At 42.7% G+C, this 21,705-nt stretch overlaps 1 pseudogene; it reads right to left on the bottom strand.

The window, feature by feature from the left end:
- The window catches only part of LOC139382000 (tetratricopeptide repeat protein 27-like), a 145,730-nt pseudogene that overhangs the window by 2,996 nt on the left and 121,029 nt on the right, over positions 1-21,705 (bottom strand).

The following is a 21,705-nucleotide window of genomic DNA, read 5'->3' as shown; positions in this document are numbered from 1 at the left end:
GTTTCGCAGAGGGCAGTGGGGTAAGACGGATTTGTTCGTCTTCTTTTTACTCTTCTCGTGGCTGCCATCGATCATATCTCCTCCCCGCGCGGCCTGACGCAAAGACCTGCAGGAGACTTGACATTAAGCATGACGAGTGTTCCGTGTGTGTCGAAGAAACGTGTGTGGGGGGGATGAGGTGTGTGTATGTATAGGGGCAGGGAGTGCAACACTCACCGTTGGCCAGATCTATGGCTCTCTTTATAACCTCCTTGAAGGTCCCAGACCTTTTCTCCCAGCCTCTGACCTGCACCTCACAGCGATGGGCCTTGGACAGGAAATGCAACGCCTGCCAAGCAAACAGACACACACAAGAAAATGCATTAAAACAATTATCCCTCCAACACATAGAATGCTGTGGCCACCTATTTTTCTTTTTTAATCAAATATTGTCACATACCATAAAGCCTGACCTGGCTGCTGGCAACATCAAGCCATCTGGTTTATAATGAATACAAAGTAAACACATTTAATGAATAAAACAATTAACAGAAGCCATCGCTGTGGCATGACTGGCCTATGGGAGGGGGGAAATGGCAGTGGAAAGATGAATGGAATGACAAACAACATGCCAGTGCTAAGGGTCTTTGGGTCACAACTCACACTAAGGATATGATCAGGGTGGGAAATAACATTTTTGGTCCACCAGCCACTGTGGCAGGTAGAGTTAAAAAAAATCAAAATTAACCAGCCACTCAGATTTTTTACCAGCCAAAATATTTTTGGTGGCATTATTATAATTATTATATTTTTTTAATGATAAAAAAAAAGGGATGAGCACGCTTTCGATTTTTCTAAAACAAGAAATGTATTACTAGTAAGAAGTAAATGGGGTTTATTGCTTAATTTCATTAAATTTTTGTGACCTGCGTCTTTTAACCAAAGTTAAAATACATAATTGAGATACAATAGTAAAAACAGATAAACAGTTCTACACTGAACATCAAGAATCAACAAAGTGCTTACCATGCCACAAAAGGCCGATAATATGGCTTATTTATTATAATAACTCAGGACTAACAGTGCCTAAAATTAACACCCACCACCTGCCAAATGCGGGTAGATTTTGGCATTAAATTTCAGTCAAGGGGAAGGTTTACTATTTTTTTAATTAGTCCAGGGGAGGGTAATGTAATTTGTAATTGATGAAACTTTAATATTTCTCAGTGTTTTAGAATTTGTTGCTTATTAGGCCATACAGTACCTTCAGAAAGTATTCATACCCTCAACTTATTCCACATTTTCTTGTTACAGCCTAGCTTTTTTCCCCCTTCTCACCCATCAACACGCGATACCCCATAAACGACAAAGTGAAAACATGTTTTTAGAAATGTATTGAAAATGAAATACAGAAATATATCATTTATATAAGCATTCAAAACCCTGAGTGTTAGAATCACCTTTGGCAACGATTACAGCTGTGAGTCTTTCTGGGTAAGTCTCTAAGAGCTTTGCACGCTTGGATGGTATAATATTTGCCCATTATTCTTTAAAAAATTCTTCATGCTCTGTCAAGTTGTTGGTGATCATTTATAGACAGCCATTTTCAAGACTTGCCATAGATTTTCAAGATGATTTAAGTCAAAACTGTAACTAGGCTACTCAGGAACATTCAATGTCCTTGTGTTTTAGGTTATTGTCCTGTTGGAAGTTGAATTATTATCCCAGTGTCTGGTGGAAAGCAGACAACCAGGTTGTCCTCTAGGATTTTGCTCAGTTTCTTTTCATCCTAAAAAAACCCTCACTAGTCCTTCCCGATGACAAGCATACCCATAACGTAATGCAGCCAACAACATGCTTAAAAATATGAAGAGCGGTACTGAGTAATGTGTTGGATTTGCCCCAAACATAACGCTTCGTATTGAAGGCAAAGTTCATTTCTTTGCCACATTTTTTGCAGTTATACTTTAGTGCCTTATTGCAAACAAGATGCATGTGTTGGATGTTTTACAATTCTGTACAGGCGTCCTTTTCACTCTGCTATTTAGCTTAGTATTGTGGAGTAACGACAATGTTGTTGATCCATCCTCAGTATTCTCCTATCACGGCCATTAACCTCTAACTGTTTTGAAGTCACCATTGGCCTCAGGGTGAAATCCCTGAGAGGTTTATGTCTTCTCTGGCAACTGAGTTAGGAAGGACGCCTGTATCTTTGTGACTGGGTGTATTGACACACCATAGGAAGTGTAATTAATAACTTCATAATTCTCAAAGGGACATTCAATGTTATTTAAAAATATATTTTTTTACCCTTCTACCAATAGATGCCCTTCTTTGTGAGGAATTTGAAAATCTCATTGGTCTTTGAATATATGTTGGAAATTTACTGGTCGACTAAGGGAACTTAATGATAATTGTCTTGACTTTAACAACAAGAGGGCTTTGTGTTGGAGCCTATTTCTTCCTATTTAAGAAATAAAAGGTAGGCCTATATGTTTGAAGGATGAAATTAGGCTATAGGCTGCTACATACATAGATTTGTCAGTCAATTCCTCCACTCACCATGAACTCTTTAAATAACAGGCCTCCACTGACACGGAGATAGGCTAAGTTAAAACCAAGACACGAATTGAGGGTTTATGCCACCTTCAATTAAAGAAAATGGCAAAAAAGCACAGCTTACGATTAAGAAAATAAAACGGATCCGATTATATAAAGCATCCCGGACCAAAGCTCTGTTATTGATGCTTTATGTTACAAACAAGATGTAAAATACCCGGGAAAGACATTATGGGGATACTGTACCATTGTTGCGTTTCTTTGACATTCAGAGGCTGAGCTATAGCCGAGGAGATGAAAAATAGACTTTGGGGAAAGAGGGATACCTAGGTCAGTTGTACAACTAAATGCCTTCAACAGAAATGTGTCTTCTGCATTTAACCCAACCCCTCTGAATCAGAGAGGTGCGGGAGGCTACCTTAAATCGACGTCTTCGGCGCCCGGGGAACAGTGGGTTAACTGCCTTGCTCAGGGGCAGAACGACAGATTTTTACCTTGTCAGCTCGGGGATTCAATCCAGCAACCTTTCGGTTACTGTCCCAACACACTAACTACTAGGCTACCTGCCGCCCCAGCTTGGGAAGTAATCGAATTCTGTTACGATCAATTGATTAAGCTATTCATTTTCTGTACAATAGAAGATGTTTAAATCCAGACAGCTTTTAGGGAAACACTTGTGACCTTCTCTCGTTGGGTTAAGCCACGGAAGAAGAGTAGCTAGCTAGTTAAAGATTACATTTTTCTGTATCGGTAGGCCAACTCTGTCTGGGGTGGAAAGGTAGGCCAACTCTGTCTGGGGTGGAAAGGTAGGCCTAACTTTTCTAAGTACCATGCTCTGATGATGTCTCAGATGTAATTATTTGAGAACAAGACACAAGGATTTGGCATTGAAGAAATATGATAAGATGAACACATACACCTCTCTCTATGTCCATTCTGAGCCGGTACACTTCGGTAATTTGTGCGGTGTTAAAAAAGATTCCGCTAATATGTAAAATGGTGAAGAATTACATGAAATTTGTATTAAAAGGCTATTTTCTTTCCTGACCTGTAAATACGATGACAGATGCATGCAATGCTTTTACTATTAAGGAGATCTTTCCACCCCTACTCTTGTCCACGGTGGTCTGCGAACCCACAACCTTCTGGCCCGCAGCCCCGTGCTCAATAAAAATTCCTGCATTGCCATGTAACGCTTACAAGATGAACAGTTTCTAAAACTGAATATCTAAGTCTGTCCAATAAGTGAGGGTAAACGGGAGACATATTCTCTGCTATCCACTTGTTTAAATTATTATTCTTGGTATAGGGAAGGGTCTTTTTTTTTTTCAAGAGTTCAGAGAGGGTTTAGGTAAAATATATTTTGCTTAAGGGAGGACCATCCATTTTCATTTCAGAGGTCTGTACTATAAATAACGTTCACTCCCTAAGAACGTCCAATTCACCAGCCACGTTGGCAGGTGGTCACACTCAGGGCTCTACAGTGTGAGCATTTCATAAAAATAGTCAAGTATGGGCACAAGTGCAAGTTGTGATTTATAGCTAAATAAATGCTGCAGTAGCTGTTTTCAAAGTATTTCTGCCCTTTTGTTTCATTTTTGGTAATGCACAAAGAAATCTGAATCCTAACGTTAATTTATCCCACCTTCCGTAGCCATACTGCCTGTCTGGGGTGGCTGTGAGCACTGAGGGATGTGCTGAAAGATTCATTTTTAGAAGCAATGAGCACAGGTATAAATGTTGGTCTAATTCATTCTAAAGTCTACTAAAGTGAGACTTTGTCCTCGTGTTTCTTGGCTAGTTACACTGTTTTGCTCACAAGCTAGGTTGCTTTTCAATGTGTGAGTTTGCTTCCACTGCTAGCAAAAAGAGACATCTTCGGTCTTTACTAGTGAGATTCTCACAGGCACACATGACAACTGGAGTGGCACTGTTACCAGGGTAACCTTAAGGGGGCAGCATTTTTTATTTTTTATTTATTTGACTCAGATCACAGAATATTAAATGAAATAGAGCATTATACAACATTACTTCTTACCAGTAATACATTTCTTGTTTTCGAAACATTACGAAGCATGCTCATGCGTTTTCATGTGTTTTTATTAGTAGTAAAAATAATTGGAGTGGCTGGTAGATTTTTTTATCCACCTACCAGAGAATGGTATACAAAAAAGTTAATTTTAGGCCCTGCCTTATGCTGACACGATGTGCTCCTAAGTAAAAATGTAGAAGCTACCTACAAATACATCTAAGATAACAATTAAAGTATAAGTATTGTAATGACAAGAAACAGCAAAAAGTGAATGCTCAATCAAGCACAATCCTTACTGCGGTAACTTGGGAAATCGCTTGTCTGTGATGAAAAAAAGTCTCAGACTGCTATGTCTTCCTAGCAGCAGACAGTTTCTAACATTGAAAAACAACCTAGTGTGTGAACAAAACACTACAACTGGCCAATAAACACGAGGACAAAGTCACACTTTAATAGCTTTTTTCTCTCAATTTGACCAACTTCTACATGTGGCCTTTGTATGAAGGAAAAAAAAACCTCATCAGCCCACTGAGTCGGACAAATAGGAGCCATCTATCACCGTGTGGCTAAGTGCAACACCATTAGTTACCAATGCCTATCAGTTACTAATGAGCCTATGAATAGCTTATTAACAGGCGCAAAGTCCATTACAAAAATTACTTTCCCCCCTCTCCTCAGAGCACATACAGTAAGTATATTTCATGTGTGGTGTTTGCACAGCTAAATGTCAAGGGATGTTAGGGGAATGTTAAGGGGGCCTACTAACTCGTCACCAGGCCTGGTGCTCTGTCCGTCTCCATACAGCAGGGCGTAGTGACGCCAGATCTCAGGGTCGATGCTATGGCGGGACAGGAGCTCCTGGATCTTGGCCCGCAGGGACGAGGCTTGGTCGCCATGGTTATCCATCATGTCCTCCACCACCGCCTGCACCAGGATCTCTTGAATCTGGAACACAGAGAACAGGGACGAGTGGGAATGTGAATGGAGCGCTACTTTGGTTTGAAGAGAGAGAGGAGTCAGAAAGGGTGGAGTGACTACTTTTGTCTAAATCGAAGAGAAAGTGGTGGGTGGTTTGGTGTGTGAACCTAACCACACTGGCTTGAATTACATATGTCCTCTCTCAACATAGGCCAGTTGGGTTTCCTCAATGTCTCGTGGCTGCGTCATCCTCTGTTTCTAGTTTGGTGACTGCCATCTGAGCAGGAGAGTATTTCACACCGACGCTTTCCGCACTTGGTTTCAATTTCCCGTCACACCCACTCAAATGCAATACGATAGGGACTGAGACTGGAATATCAACACCGCACAGGATTTGTCTGGCTTGTTTTCCATTGTCTCAATGGAAATGTATGCATAGTCACGATCATCATGCAGTACAATTAAAAAGTGACAGGGCAGAGCAATGCCAGATTTGAAAATATGACCTCATCCTCTTTTACATATTTTAATTAAATACTTTCCCATATGAATAATAAAATGATTTCATCATCAGCACACTGAAAACAAATAATTAAGTTAGAAAGCAACACACACAGGCATGTAATAGTCATAGCTATACTGAACAAAAATATAAATATAAAATATAAATGCAATATGGAACATGAGTTACAGGTCATATATATATATATATATATATATATATATATATATATATATATATATATATATATATATATATATATATATATATATTTTTTTAAATCAGTCAATTGAAATAAATAAATTAGGCCCTAATCTATGAATTTCACATGACTGGCAGGAGTGCAAACATTGGTGGGCCAGGCACACCCATGAGCTCTTGTCTAAAGTCTAAAGAAGGCCAGCATCCCGGAGTAGACTCTTCACTGTTGACGTTGAGACTGGTGTTTTGCGGGTACTATTTAATGAAGCTGCCAGTTGAGGACTTGTGAGGGGTCTGTTTCTCAAACTAGACACTAATGTACTTGTCCTCTTGCTTAGTTGTGCACCTGGGCCTCCCACTCCTCTTTCTATTATGGTTAAAGCCAGTTCGTGCTGTTCTGGGAAGGGAGTAGTACACAGCGTTGTAAAGGGATCTTCAGTTACTTGGCAATTCCTCGCATGTAATAGCCTTAATTTCTCAGAACAATTATAGACTGACGAGTTTCAGAAGAAAGTTCTTTGTTTCTGGCCATATTGACCCTGTAATCGAACCCACAAATGCTGATGCTCCAGACACTCAACTAGTCAAAAGGCGGCCAGTTTTATTGCTTCTTTAATGAGAACAACAGTTTAAAGCTTTGCTAACATAATTGCAAAAGGGTTTTCTAATGATCAATTAAAATGATGAACTTGGATTAGCTTACACAACGTGCCATTGGAACACAGGAGTGATGATTGCTGATAATGGACCTCTGTACGCCTATGTAGATAATCCATTAAAAAAAAAAAAAAAATCTGCCGTTTCCAGCTACAATAGTCAATTACAACATTAACCATGTCTACACTGTATTTCTGATCAATTTGATGTTATATTAATGGACAAAAATGTGTTTCATGATCAAAGATGAGGACATTTCTAAGTGACCCCAAACTTTTGAACGGTAGTGTGTTTGTGTATATATACACATAAAAATAATAAATATGTGTCCATGAACAAAGGAGGGGTCAAAAGTAACAGGCATTATTTGGTGTGGCCACCAGCTGCATTAAGTACTGCAGTGCATCTCCTCCTCATGGACTGCACCAGATTCACCAGTTATTGCTGTGAGATGGTACCCCACTCTTCCACCAATGCACATGCAAGTTCCCAGACATTTCTTGGGAGAATGTCCCTAGCCCTCACCCTCCGATCCAACAGGTCCCAGACGTGCTCAATGGGATTGAGATCTAGGCTCTTCGCTGGCCATGTCGCTGGCAACTCACATACCGGTCTTGCAGGGAATCACACACAGAACGAGCAGTATGGCTGGTGGCATTGTCATGCTGGAGGGTCATGTCAGGATAAGCTTGCAGGAAGGGTACCACATGAAGGAGGAGGATGTCTTCCCTGTAACGCACAGTGTTGAGATTGTCTGCAATGACAACAAGCTCAGTCCGATGATGCTGTGACACATCGGACCCGACCATGACGGACCCTCCACCTTCAAATCGATCCCGCTCCAGAGTACAGGCCTCGGTGTAATGCTCAAATCTTCGACAATAAACGCAAATCCGACCATCACCCCTGACGAGACAAAACCGCGACTCGTCACTGAAGAGCACTTTTTGCCAGTCCTGTCTGGTCCAGCGACGGTGGGTTTGTGCCCATAGGCGACATTGTTGCCGGTGATGTAAGGCAGGTCCTCTTACGACAACAGGCCTACAAGCCCTCAGTCCAGCCTCTCTCAGCCTATTGCGGACAGTCTGAGCACTGATGGAGGGATTGTGCGTTCCTGGTGTACCTCGGCCAGTTGTTGTTGCCATCCTGTACCTGTCCCGCAGGTGTGATGTTTGGATGTACCGGTCCTGCACAGGTGTTGTTACATCGTGGTGTGCCACTGCGAGGGACGATCAGCTGTCTGTCCCGTCTCCTTGTAGCGCTGTCTTTGGTGTCTCACAGTACGGACATTGCAATTTAGTGCCCTGGCCACATCTGCAGTCCTCATGCCTCCTTGAAGCATGTCTAAGGCACATTCACGCAGATGAGCAGGGACCCTGGGCATCTTCCTTTTGCCGTTTTTCAGAGTCAGTAGAAAGGCCTCTTTAGTGTCCTAAGTTTTCATAACTGTGACCTTAACGACCATCCCTCAGACCGTCCTGCATGTTCATTAATTGTTTATGGTTCATTGAACAAGCACAGGAAACAGTGTTTAAACCCTTTGCAATGAAGATCTGTGAAGTTATTTGGATTTTTACAAATTATCTTTGAAAGACAGGGTCCTGAAAAAAGGACATTTCTTTTTCTGCTGAGTTTTATATATATGAAGTTGGAAGTTTACATGCAATTTAGCCAAATACATTTAAACTCAGGTTCACAATTCCTGACATTTAATCCAAGTAACAATTCCCTGTGTTAGGTCAGTTAGGATCACCACCTTATTTTAAGAATGTGAAATGTCAGAATAATAGTAGAGAGAGTGATTTATTTCAGCTTTTATTTCTTTCATCACATTCCTAGTGGGTCAGAAGTTTACATACACTCAATTAGTATTTGGTAGCGTTGCCTTTAAATTGTTTATCTTGGGACAAACGTTTCGGGTAGCCTTCTTCAAGCTACCCACAATAAGTTGGGTGAATGTTGGCCCATTCCTCCTGACAGCTGGTGTAACTGAGGTTTGTAGGCCTCCCTACTCGCACACGCTTTTTCAAATTTTCTATAGGATTGAGGTCAGGGCTTCGTGATGGCCACTCCAATACCTTGACTTTGTTGTCCTTAAGCCATTTTGCCATAACTTTGGAAGTATGCTTGGGGTCATTGTCTATTTGGAAGACCCATTTGTGACCAAGCTTTTAACTTCCTGACTAATGTCTTGAGATGTTGCTTCAATATATCCACATAATTTTCCCTCCTCATGAAGCCATCTATTTTGTGAAGTGCACCAGTCCCTCCTGCAGCAAAGCACCCCTACAACATGATGCTGCCAACCCCGTGCTTCACGGTTGGGATGGTGTTCTTCGGCTTGCAAGCCGCCCCCCTTTTTCCTCCAAACATAATGATGGTCATTATGGCCAAACAGTTCTATTTTTGTTTCATCATCATTTCTCCAAAAAGTACGATCTTTGTCCCCATGTTCAGGTGCAAACCGTAGTCTGGCTTTTTTTATGGTGGTTTTTGAGCAGTGGCTTCTTCCTTGCTGAGCGGCCTTTCAGGTTATGTCAACATAGGACTAATTTTTACTGTGGATATAGATACTTTTGTATCTGTTTCCTTCAGCATCTTCACAAGGTTCTTTGCTGTTGTTCTGGGATTGATTTGCACTTTTCGCACCAAAGTACGTTCATCTTCTAGGAGACAGAACGCGTCTCCTTCCTGAGCTGTATGACGGCTGCATGGTCCCATGGTATTTATACTTGCGTACTATTGTTTATACAGATGAACGTGGTACCTTCAGGCGTATGGAAATTTATCCCAAGGATGAACCAGACTTGTGGAGATCCACAATTTGTTGTTGTTGTTGATTTTCCCATGATGTCAAGCAAAGAGGCACGGAGGTTGAAGGTAGGCCTTGAAATACATCCCAAGGTACACCTCCAATTGACTCAAATGATGTCAATTAGCCTATCAGAAGCTTCTAAAGCCATGACATCATTTTCTGGAACTTTCCAAGTTTTTTAAAGGCACAGTCAACTTAGTGTATGTAAACTTCCGACCCACTGGAATTGTGATACAATGAATTATAAGTGAAATAATCTGTCTGTAAACAATTGTTGGAAAAATGACTTGCACAAAGTAGATGTCCTATCCGACTTGCCAAAACTATAGTTTGTTAAAAAGAAATTTGTGGAGTGGTTGAAAAACGAGTTTTAATGACTCCAACCTAAGTGTTTGTAAACTTCTGACTTCAACTGTACACACACACACACACACACACACACACACACACACACACACACACACACACACACACACACACACACACACACACACACACACACACACACACACACACACACACACACACACACACACACAAAAGTTTGGACACACCTACTCCTTCCAGGGTTTTTCTTTATTTTTACTATTTTCTACATTGTAGAATAATAGTGAACACATCAAAACTATGGAATCATGTAGTAACCCAAACACCGACATACAGGTAACTGACAAAATAATAGAAACACTTGAGTAAATAAGGGATACAAGGTATATTGAAAGCAGCAATTGACACCCCATCATGCTTAGGGTCATGCATAACAATTATGCGCAGGCCATTTTTTTCGCTACCATGGCTATGCCTCGATAGGATGACAATTCCCCCATCCACAGGGCACGAGTGGTCACTGAATGGTTTGACGAGCATGACAATTATGTACACCATATGCCATAGCCATCTTGGTCACCAGATCTCATCCCAATTGAACACTTATGGGAGATTCTGGAGCGGCACCTGAGACCCCCCCAATAGAGTTTCAGACACTTGTAGAATCTATGCCAAGGTGCATTGAAGCTGTTCTGGCTCGTGGTGGCCCAAAACCCTATTAAGACACTTTACATTGGTGTTTCCTTTATTTTGGCAGTTACCTATTTGTGTTCCATAAGCAACGAGCGGGCGAGACAGTAGAGGATGATCTCACTCGGACACATCTCAAAAGGTCTGTCCATGTGCTCCACTAAAAGCCAGGAAGTGCAGCAGCGTTCTGGGCCTCATTCTGTCTGTACAGGGGAATGTTATTTATGAAGCCCTCATGCCCTGCATCGAATACCAACACTCCAGTCTGAGCACGCTCAGTAGAGGTAGGGGAAAGGCACGAGAGACCTCAAATGGATGAAAGGTGGGGCCTAAGGGTTGGAGATATCTCCCCTGTGTTTGTGTAGTATGTGTGTGTCTCATCATGCATATCTGGGCAATGTGTGTGGGTATTTGTGGTCTGGAATGGAGGGGTTTGTGAAAGGGGGGATACCTAGTCAGTTGTACAACTGAATGCCTTCAACTGAAATGTGTCTTCCGCATTTAACCTTTCCCCTCTGAATCAGAGAGGTGCGGGGGCTGCCTTAATCGACATCCACGTCTTCGGCGCCCGGGGAACAGTGGGTTAGCTGCCTTGCTCAGGGGCAGAACATTTTATTTTACTTTGTCAGCTCAGGGATTCGATCCGGCAACCTTTCGGTTACTGGCCCAACGCTCTAACCACTGGGCTACCTTTGTGTGTGGGTAGTATGTGGGGTTAAACTGCAAGTTGTGTGTGTCTCCCTATGTATTGGTGTGAGTGTGTGTGGGTGTCCCCATGCTAGACTTTGAGAGTGTGTGCATGTCTCCCACACGCGTGCCTGTGCGAGTGGTTTCCCAGAAGTCAGCTAGGCCTGCTCCCTTTGAAGTTGTGGAACTAACAGAAAGCCAGCTAGTGAACAGCTTGAAACTCGGGTGCTTGCTGAGCTAAGGATTATTATATATCTTTTGCTGTATCCCACTTTTGATTGTTCACAGTAATATTTCAGCCAAACATGACACCTCTAGCCTACTGTACATATCCATACAACCACTCACAGGGAGGGATTTCACCTTCACAGTGACTGAATCAAAAGAGCCAATGCATTTCTTATGATTGTGTGTTTGAAAATCTCTTCCCAAACTGCACGTCTAAAGAGGCTGTTTAAAGACTCCACCCCAGAGAGTCTTGACACCAAGTGATCCAATGACGCAGCTTTTAGTTAAATGGGCTGTCAGTTCAGCTGCACGCAGATGGCGGGCGGGCAACACTGCCTCTGCTAACGCGCGCCTATATTATTGTTTTGTCTCCAGTTGACTGTGGCCTGCCTATATTATTGTTTTGTCTCCAGTTGACTGTGGCCTGCCTATATTATTGTTTTGTCTCCAGTTGACTGTGGCCTGCCTATATTATTGTTTTGTCTCCAGTTGACTGTGGCCTGCCTATATTATTGTTTTGTCTCCAGTTGACTGTGGCCTGCCTATATTATTGTTTTGTCTCCAGTTGACTGTGGCCTGCCTATATTATTGTTTTGTCTCCAGTTGACTGTGGCCTGCCTATATTATTGTTTTGTCTCCAGTTGACTGTGGCCTGCCTATATTATTGTTTTGTCTCCAGTTGACTGTGGCCTGCCTATATTATTGTTTTGTCTCCAGTTGACTGTGGCCTGCCTATATTATTGTTTTGTCTCCAGTTGACTGTGGCCTGCCTATATTATTGTTTTGTCTCCAGTTGACTGTGGCCTGCCTATATTATTGTTTTGTCTCCAGTTGACTGTGGCCTGCCTATATTATTGTTTTGTCTCCAGTTGACTGTGGCCTGCCTATATTATTGTTTTGTCTCCAGTTGACTGTGGCCTGCCTATATTATTGTTTTGTCTCCAGTTGACTGTGGCCTGCCTATATTATTGTTTTGTCTCCAGTTGACTGTGGCCTGCCTATATTATTGTTTTGTCTCCAGTTGACTGTGGCCTGCCCGCCGGTGGAGGAGGAAGAGAATCTGTGAGGAAGTGGATCTGATAGCTTCAAGTGGTGTGAACTTCAACAGGCAGGAGGGAGTGGAAATGCCCCCTTCACACTAAACCAGAGGGTTGGATCTGGTCCAAACCAGACTCCTCTCCTCACTACCACCCTAATCATACAACTGATAGTCAAGCCACCCAGACACCTACACACAATACATACAAAAGTATGTGGAGTCCAGGATTCTCTCCCCCTTTCACTACAGCTGGTAGTGACCTATTGGCATTCCACGGGAGTTCTGATTTTTAAAACGTTTTATTCCCCTTCTCAACACTCACATGTAACAAATGACTCGTCTTCAGAGTCTCTTGGGTGCTCCAAGTTTTCACAGTGTAAGTCCAAGCTGTATCACATCCGGTCGTGATTGGGAGTCTCAACTGGCCCAGCATTGTCCAGGTTTGGCCGGCATTGTAAATAAGATTTTGTTTGCCTAGTTAAATAAGGATTCAATTTTAAAATTAAAAATTACCTCTCCCCCACCTCTGTGTTTAAAATGTAAACTTTCAATATATGAGCAGGTCCTCAGATGCTGGAACAAATGTAATTCTGTATACCATAACAGTGTGGTGAATATCTCCCTACACCCCTCTCCTGACCCTCAGATAGGGTGCCAGTGTATACAGTGGAAAGAAAAAGTATGTGAACCCTTTGGAACTACCTGGATTTCTGCATAAATTGGTCAGAAAATGTGATCTGATCTTCATCTAAGTCACAACAATAGACAAACAGAATGCTTAAACTAATAACAAAAGCAATTATATGTTTTCATGTCTTTATTGAACACACTGTGTAAACATTCACAATGCAGGGTGGGAAAAGTATGTGAACCCTGGATTTAATAACTGGTTGACCCTACTTTGGCAGCAATAACCTCAACCAAATGTTTTCTGTAGTTGCGGATCAGAACTGCACAACGGTCAGAAGGAATTTTGGACCATTCTTTTTTACAAAACGGTTTCAGTTCAGCAATATTATTGGGATGTCTGTTGTGAACTGCTCTCGAGGTCAAGCAACAGCATCTCAATCGGGTTGACGTCAGGACTCTGACTGGGCCACTCCAGAAGGTGTGTTTTCTTCTGTTGAAGACATTCTGTTGTTGATTTACTTCTGTGTTTTGTGTTATTGTCCTGTTGCATCACCTAACTTCTGTTGAGCTTCAATTGCCGGACAGATAACCTTACATTCTTCTGAAAAATGTCTTGGGAAATCATTATTCTGTCGATGATAGCAAGCTGTCCAGACCCTGATGCAGCAAAGCAGCTCCAAACCATAATGCTCCCTCCACCATACTTTACAGTTGGGATGAGGTTTTGATGTTGGTGTGCTGTACCTTTTTTCCTCCACACACAGTGTTGTGTGTTACTTCCAACTGTAGTTTCATCGGTCTACAGAATATTTTGCCAGTAGCACTGTGGAACATCCAGGTGCACTTTTGCAAACTTCAGACTTGCAGCAATGTTTTTTTTGGACAGCAGTGGCTTCTTCCATGGTGACCTCCCATTAACACCATTCTTGTTTAGTGTTTTACTTATCGTAGACTCGTCAACAGAGATGTTGGCATGTTTCAGAGATTTCTCTAAGTCTTTAGCTGACACTCTAGGATTCTTCTTAACCTCATTGAGCATTCTGCGCTGTGCTCTTGCAATCATCTTCGCAGGACGGCCACACCTAGGGAGAGTAGCAACAGTGCTGAACTTTCTCCATTTATAGACTATTTGTCTTACCGTAGACTGATGAACATCAAGGCTTTTAGAGATACTTTTGTAACCCTTTCCAGCTTTATGCAAGTCAACAATTCTTAATCTTAGGTCTTCTGAGATCTCTTTTGTTCGAGGCATGGTTCACATCAGGCAATGCTTCTTGTGAATAGTTTTTTATTGGGCAGGGCAGCTCTAATCAACATCTCCAATCTCGTCTCATTGATTGGACTCCAGGTTAGCTGACTCCTGACTCCAATTATCTTTTGGAGAAGTCATTAGCCTAGGGGTTCACATACTTTTCCCAACCTACACTGTGAATGTTTAAATGATGTATTCAATATAGACAAGAAAAATACAATAATTTGTGTGTTATTAGTTTAAGCACACTATGTTTGTCTATTGTTGTGACTTAAATGAAGATCAGATCAAATTTGATGACCAATTTATGCAGAAATCTAGGTAATTCCAGAGTTCACATACTTTTCTTACCACTGTGTGTCTGTGGGCCAGAGGGAGAAAAAAGTCTATCAGTGTGTATGTGAGATAATGTAGTGAGAGGCAGGGTACAATAAATATGTCACAGTAGAAAGCTGTGAAAGGCATGCTAACACCCATAAACAGGGTTTCCCTCTGTCTACTGGCTCTGAGAAGGGGTTGGTCTGACTTATCAGTTAGCTGCCATACTGGCACAGTCGTTGATGGGAGTCTGTGTGTTGGAGGGAAATCAAGGGGGGCGGTGCTGGGTAAATTAGTGTTAATGTTGATTGACAGCTCTCTTCTGCCACTGGGACACCTTAGCGTCTGAAGCTAATTTTTGCCTGGAAGGTCTCAGACAGGATTCATCTGAGTGTCGATTTCGATGAAAATGTGTAACAAATGAAATCCCTAAATGGGATGGTTTATGATGGTTTTATGTGGTCAATTCAGAAAAAAAGCGAGGGGAAATTAAATGGGGGAAATTGAATGGATGGCTCTCCCAGATTCGTTGTGTATCCTGTTATAGCGTGAAATTAAGAGGAAAAGTAATATCCTCCCACGGGGAATGAGCGAGATGGGAAAACGCAGTCAAGGTTTGATGTACGCGGAGTAACGAGAGCACAGTAAAGTGAGATTTGATCCATTTTGAATTAGACTTCCTAGATTTAGAACAAGGGAAAGAAAAAAACGTTAATTATTTTCTCTGTCTTAAAGGAATGCGTGAGTGTGTGTTCATAGACGGCTGGTTTAACTTAACCCATCATTTCTCACTAGGACCTCACTAGGACCCTGTGGATAAGGAAAATACAGAGCGTATGTGACAGAGGTCCTCGTAAGTCACTCAAGCAACTCTAGAGTTGATTATCCTCTGCATTCCATAGAAGAGGAATGCATCATTGCCATGGCTCAAAAGCGCAACCATTTTGGTCGCATATGCTCCTAAATATTTTGCTGTGCAACGTGACATTTTATTTTGGGAGCAACGGGAAGAAAAAATAAATAAATACATTATCGCACAGATAATTGTGGTAATGATTAGGCCTCGCTGTACCCGAGTGCCCAAGAGAAAATGGTCTCTCTCGAAAACTCCTCGGACTAGCCCATTATTCAAGCCATTATTGGAGGGACAGCACAGCGCATGAGCAGAGAGAGGAGTTTGCAGACCACGATGGGACCACTGGGCACCGGGGCTATGGTGCTAAAATGTCCCACCTCTCAAAATGTAGGCCTACTGCTAATAAAGTTAACAACGCACTGGCTATTTTATCTAGCTAGCTACCGTAATGAATAGGTAGATGCAGTTATGCTGATTACAGAAACGGTGCAGAGCTGGTGTACACGGAAATGCGCCATTCTCCTGTTTAGCTAGACGCCGCTTGTAATAGACTTGGGCGCCCTCGTCTCCACATTTTCAGCGCCATAGCCAACTTTCAATTACTGCTACGGTCATTTCAATAAATCTATAAGTAGCACTAAGTGGTTCAAATGAGGTAGCCTACATTTGGCTGGCTGTCATGTTCCAGTAAATTCATTTGATACATTTTTCAACTGTGCTTATTACGCAACAAGATTAAAGCCACCAATTTAGTGCATGCATGCATTGCATGATCAATGTTGCGAATGTGAAGCGCAAACCATAGGCCAATCACATGTGGATGCTCAAGACATTTATTTTTATTTCAGATGCCTATATTAATGAATAGGCAGGTCCATCTTAATTCTGGTATTAGGCAATGGGCTATCGATTTCATAAAAAATAAACATCCGTTGTTCCTGGTTATTTCAATGACCTCTGGTATAGAAATATGCTGCAGTTGTTTGCCCTACTGACTCAAAGTCCATTGTTTCAGAATGTCAAACGTCCAAATGAACTTTACAAACCTTTAGTTTAAAATGAATATAGTTTTTTTTTTTAGGGATCAAATGTAATGAATCTCAATAGTTTGTGTAAATGCACTATGTAGAAACCTAATATTCCACCAATGACTTTCTCTCAATGACAGATATCAACATTGTAGCTTTTATAATAAACAAGCGTCTTTACGGTGCTACAGATTCGTTTTTAGGGCACAACATGTGCTTCACAAGTAGCTAGAATTCATAAAGGCCCAATACATGCTATATACCAATCAATTTCAAAATGTTACTATCTTCTGGTGCTCCAAATGTTATGTTGTGCTCCTAGCTTTAAGTTGGGAGCACGAGTGCTACCAATGCATTTAATAAACTGCCCTGGTCATGGTCCATAGGGAGTACAGTTGTAATATACTCTCTCCCACTCAGACATACAGTCCAGTATACACGAAAAACAGTCACAGGAAGCAAACAAAATGGAAGAAAATAAACAAAATATGAGGTCAGAACAAGTGAAGGAGGGGAAAGGAAAAGACATTGGTGACAAACAAGCACTTCCAAGAATAGATTTAATGAAGTGGGTTAGGAGGTACGACGTTAACTGTCGCCTCTCTTCAAACAATTCAAAATACAATTCAATGACGCGAGTCAGGCATGCCTAAAAATAGGGTGCCGAATATAGCCTGCTCTTCAAATACGAGCGCTTTTAAATGAAACAGTGCTGTGTTGAGGAAGGGAGGAGGAGCATGGCATGGGGGGGGGTAGAAGAGATGGGTGGGGACTTTACAATGTCAGCAATTCAAATAGCCCCACCAAACTATGCACATTGTGTGAGTGGAGAGTGGCTAGGGTATCAGACAACCACATTAAGCAATCATAAACCGGATGGGAACACATTTTAATTTGATGCTCAAAAGCCAAATAAGCTGGGGCCTTAGGAACTGACCCATCCTCCTTACGCAACCCAGAGAGTAAAGGGCAGAAGGAAAAATAAAGAGAATGAAGACTGTGGGAAAACAGTTAAAGAATGTGAATCTAGATCCCAATTACTGGGACATATCCTTCTCAACAGCGGGTGGCTGGTTGTGACCTTTTCAACTTGTGTGCTTTTACATCTCCGACCCTAATTTATGAGGCACTAGCATCTTGCCAAGCATAAATGAATCCATTGAGCGAAAGAAGAGTAAAAGAGGGAGAGCGGGCAGGAAAGGAAAGTAAAATAACACTTTTTGAGCAAACCCCTACTGACTTTGCCAAGCTAATTAGGAAAGGCAATGAAACAGCTCCAAACATGGCTGTGAATGTTAAGTGGCACGACGGTGGCGGTGCAAGACGAAGCAAGGGCTGGGTATTATGACTGTGTACCCAGGAGCACCCAGCCACAACCTCCAGACATCTAAAGATCTGTTTGTTATTTAGAGCGTTCACATTCAGACCAAAACCTCTTTAAAGTGAATTGCTCTGAAGGCAGACCATATGTAGTCCGGGACAGAGGACTTATACTGCAGTTCTGCTCAGTGGCGATGTTAGGACTTCGTCGCCGGGTAAAGTTTCTATTTAGTATGCGTTGGTGGATTTCCAATTAGCGAGCGATGATTCACTGATTGTACATTTTTGAAAATGAAACCAAATGAAAGTCCCTGATAAGCCTAGCAGGCAGGGTACAACTATTGCCGTGGACATTTTGCAGGGACATCTTCAGAGAATGTGAGCAGGGTCTTATGGATCCCATTTCAATATCGACACCTGACATTCCATTAGACATCGTGGGGATAAGAGCCTCAGCAAAATAAGAGACTGGTGTTCAAGTGGTGTGTTGTCACGGAGTTCTAGAAGGTTCAGGTCTCCGAATGATCGGGCTCCCTGACCCAAGTGATTTCAGTATTAAAGAGGTGGTAGCAGGTGGTGGTGGCTTTTCTCAAACAGATTACAACCTCCCTCATAGTTTTCATTCCCCTGGGTTCATTCTCTGGGTGGCCCTGGATTTGTGATGGAGCTAAGAGGCGGAGAGAGGAGGTTGAGTGCACCCTTCTGTGCCCTGGCAAATTATGGAGGCTGAATCCCAAATGACACGGCTGAGACTTCTCCGTCATTATTAGAGGGGCAGCAGGGTAGAACAAGCAGATGAGGTGTATGGTGAAATCAAATCCAATTTTATGTCACATGCTTCGTAGACAACAGGTGTAGACTAACAGTGAAATGCTTACTGAAGGTCCTTTTCCAAAGCAGAGTTGACAGAGAATAACTAATATAAATAGAGTAAAAATAACAATGATAGATAGATATATATATAGATAGATCTATCTTTATATATATAGGGAGTAGAAAACATGGCTATATATAGCGAAAATAACATGGTTATATATAGGGAGTAGAAAATAACATGGCTATACAAAGGGAATACCAGTACCGAGTTGATGTGCAAGGGTACAAGGTTAATTGAGGTAGCTTTGTAGGTAGGTGTAAAGTGACTAGCAGCAGTGTATGTAGTGTGAAATTGTGTGTGTACATGTTGTGTGTGTTGGCGTATGTAGTGTGTGTGTGTGTATATATTGGGGCGTCAGTGTAAGTATGTGTGAGTGTGTGGGTAGAGTCCAGTGTGTGTGCATGTTGTGTGTGTTGGCGTATGTAATGTGTGTGTGTGTATTGGGGCGTCAGTGTAAGTATGTGTGAGTGTGTGGGTAGAGTCCAGTGTGTGTGCATAGTCAGCGCAAGAGAGTTAGTACAAAAAAGGTCAATGTGGGCAGCCGTGGTTGCCATTTTATGAGCTATTTATCAGTCTGTTTAGAAGTCTTATGGCTTGGGGGTAAACGCAGTTCAGGGTCCTGTTGCTTCCAGACTTGGTGCATTGGTACGGCTTGCTGTGCGGTAGCAGAGAGAACAGTTTGTGGCTTGGTGGCTGGAGTCTTGGTGGCTGGATACATTTTTTGGGCCTTCCTCTGACACCGCCTGGTATAGAGGTCCTGGATGATGTACTGGGCCGTATGCACTACCCTCTATAGTGCCTTGAGGTCGGATGCCAAGCAGTTCGCAAACACAGTGGTGATGCAGCCAGTCAAGACGCTCTCCATGGTGCAGCTGTAGACTTTTTGAGCATCTGATGGCCCATGCCAGCTCTTCAGCCTCCTGAGGGGAAGAGGCGTTGTCATGACCTCTTCACGACTGTGTTGGTGTGTTTGGGCCATGATAGATCCTTAGTGATATGGACACCGAAGAACTTGAAGCTCTCGACCCGCTCCACTACAGCCTCGATGTGAATGGGGTGTGGCTCAGCCCTCCAATTCCTGTAGTCCAGGATCAGCTCCTTTGTCTCACTGTTGTCAAAGGAGAAGTTGCTGTCCTGGCACCACACTGCCAGGCCTCTGACCTTCTCCCTATAGGCTGTCTCATCGTTGTCGGTGATCAGGCCTACCACCATTGTGTCGTCGGCAATCTTAATGTGTGCGCAGCCACACAGTCATGGGTGAACAGGGAGTACAGGAGGGGACTAAGCACGCACCTCAGAGGCCCCGTCAGGAAGTCCAGGATCCAGTTGCAGAGGGAGGTGTTCAGTTCCAGGGACCTTAGATTAGTGATGAGCCCCAAGGGCACTATGGTGTTGAATGTTGAACTGCAGTCAATGAACAGCATTCTCACGTAGGTGGGGATTTGTTTGGCGGTATGTGAATTTGAGAGGGTCCAGGGTGTCTGGGACGATGGTGTTGATGTGAGCCATGACCAGCCTTTCAAAGAATTTCATGGCTACAGATGTGAGTGTTACGGAGCGATAGCCATTTAGACAAGTAATCTTTCTTGGGCACAGGAACTATGTGGTCTGGGAAAGGTGGAAAATGTCAGTGAAGACACTTGCCAGCTGGTCAGCGCATGCTCTGGGTATGCATCCTGGTAATCCATCTGTCCCTGCGGTCTTGTGAATGTTAACCTGTTTAAAGGTCTTACTAACATCGGCTACGGAGAGCGCGATCACACGTGTCTGGAACAGTTGGTGCTCTCACGCATGGGTCAGTGTCGCTTGCCTCGAAGCAAGCATAGAAGGCATTCAGCTCGTCTGGTAGGCTTGTGTCACTGGGCAGCTTCTGGCTGGGTTTCCCTCAGTAATCTGTGATATTTTGCAAGCCCTGCCACACACAACACGCTCCAAAGCCGGCGCAGTAGGATTTGATCTTAGTCCTATATTGATGCTTTGCCTGCTTGATGGGTTGTCGGAGAGCGTAGCGCAGGGGTGTCAAACTCATTCTATGGAGGGGCTAGTGTCTTCGGGTTTTGTTTAAGACCTAGACAACCAGGTGAGGGAAGTACTTTACTAATCTGTGATCTTAATTCATCAATCAAATATAAGTGAGGAGAGAAAACCTGCAGACACTTGGCCCTCCGTGGAAAGAGTTTGAGAAGTGGCATAGCAGGATTTCTTATAAGCAACTGGGTTAGTGTCCCGCTCCTTGAAAGAGGCAGATCTAGCCTTTACCTCAGTGTGGATGTTGCCTGTAATCCATGGCCTCTGGTAGGGATATGTATGTACGGTAACTGTGGGGGCAACGTCTTCGATGCATTTATTAATGAAGCAGGTGACTGATGTGGCAAACTCTTTTCTCAATGTCATTGGATGAATCCCAAAACATATTCGAGTCTGCTCTAGCAAAACAGTCCTGTAGCTTAGCATCTGCTTCACCAGACCACTTCCAAATTGAGTGGGTCACTGGTACTTCCTGTTTGAGTTTTTGCTTGTAAGCAGGAATCAGAAGGATAGCGTTATGGTCAGATTTGCCAAATGGAGGACGAGGGAGAGCTTTGTATGTGTCTCTGTATGTGCAGTCAAGGTGACCCCTCTAGTTGCACAGGTGAGACGTTGGTAGAAATGAGGTAAAACGGATTTCAGTTTTCCTGCATTAAAATCACCGGACACTATATTATCTTGTTGGCTTATGGCCCTATAGAGCTTGGTTTGTGGTGGTAAATAGATAGCTACAAAAAATGGATGAAAACTCTCTTGGTAAAT

The sequence above is a fragment of the Oncorhynchus clarkii genome, chromosome 23, assembly GCF_045791955.1.
Source record: "Oncorhynchus clarkii lewisi isolate Uvic-CL-2024 chromosome 23, UVic_Ocla_1.0, whole genome shotgun sequence".
In the NCBI taxonomy this organism is placed as follows: Eukaryota; Metazoa; Chordata; class Actinopteri; order Salmoniformes; family Salmonidae; genus Oncorhynchus; species Oncorhynchus clarkii.
This window is presented reverse-complemented; position numbering and strand designations above follow the sequence as displayed.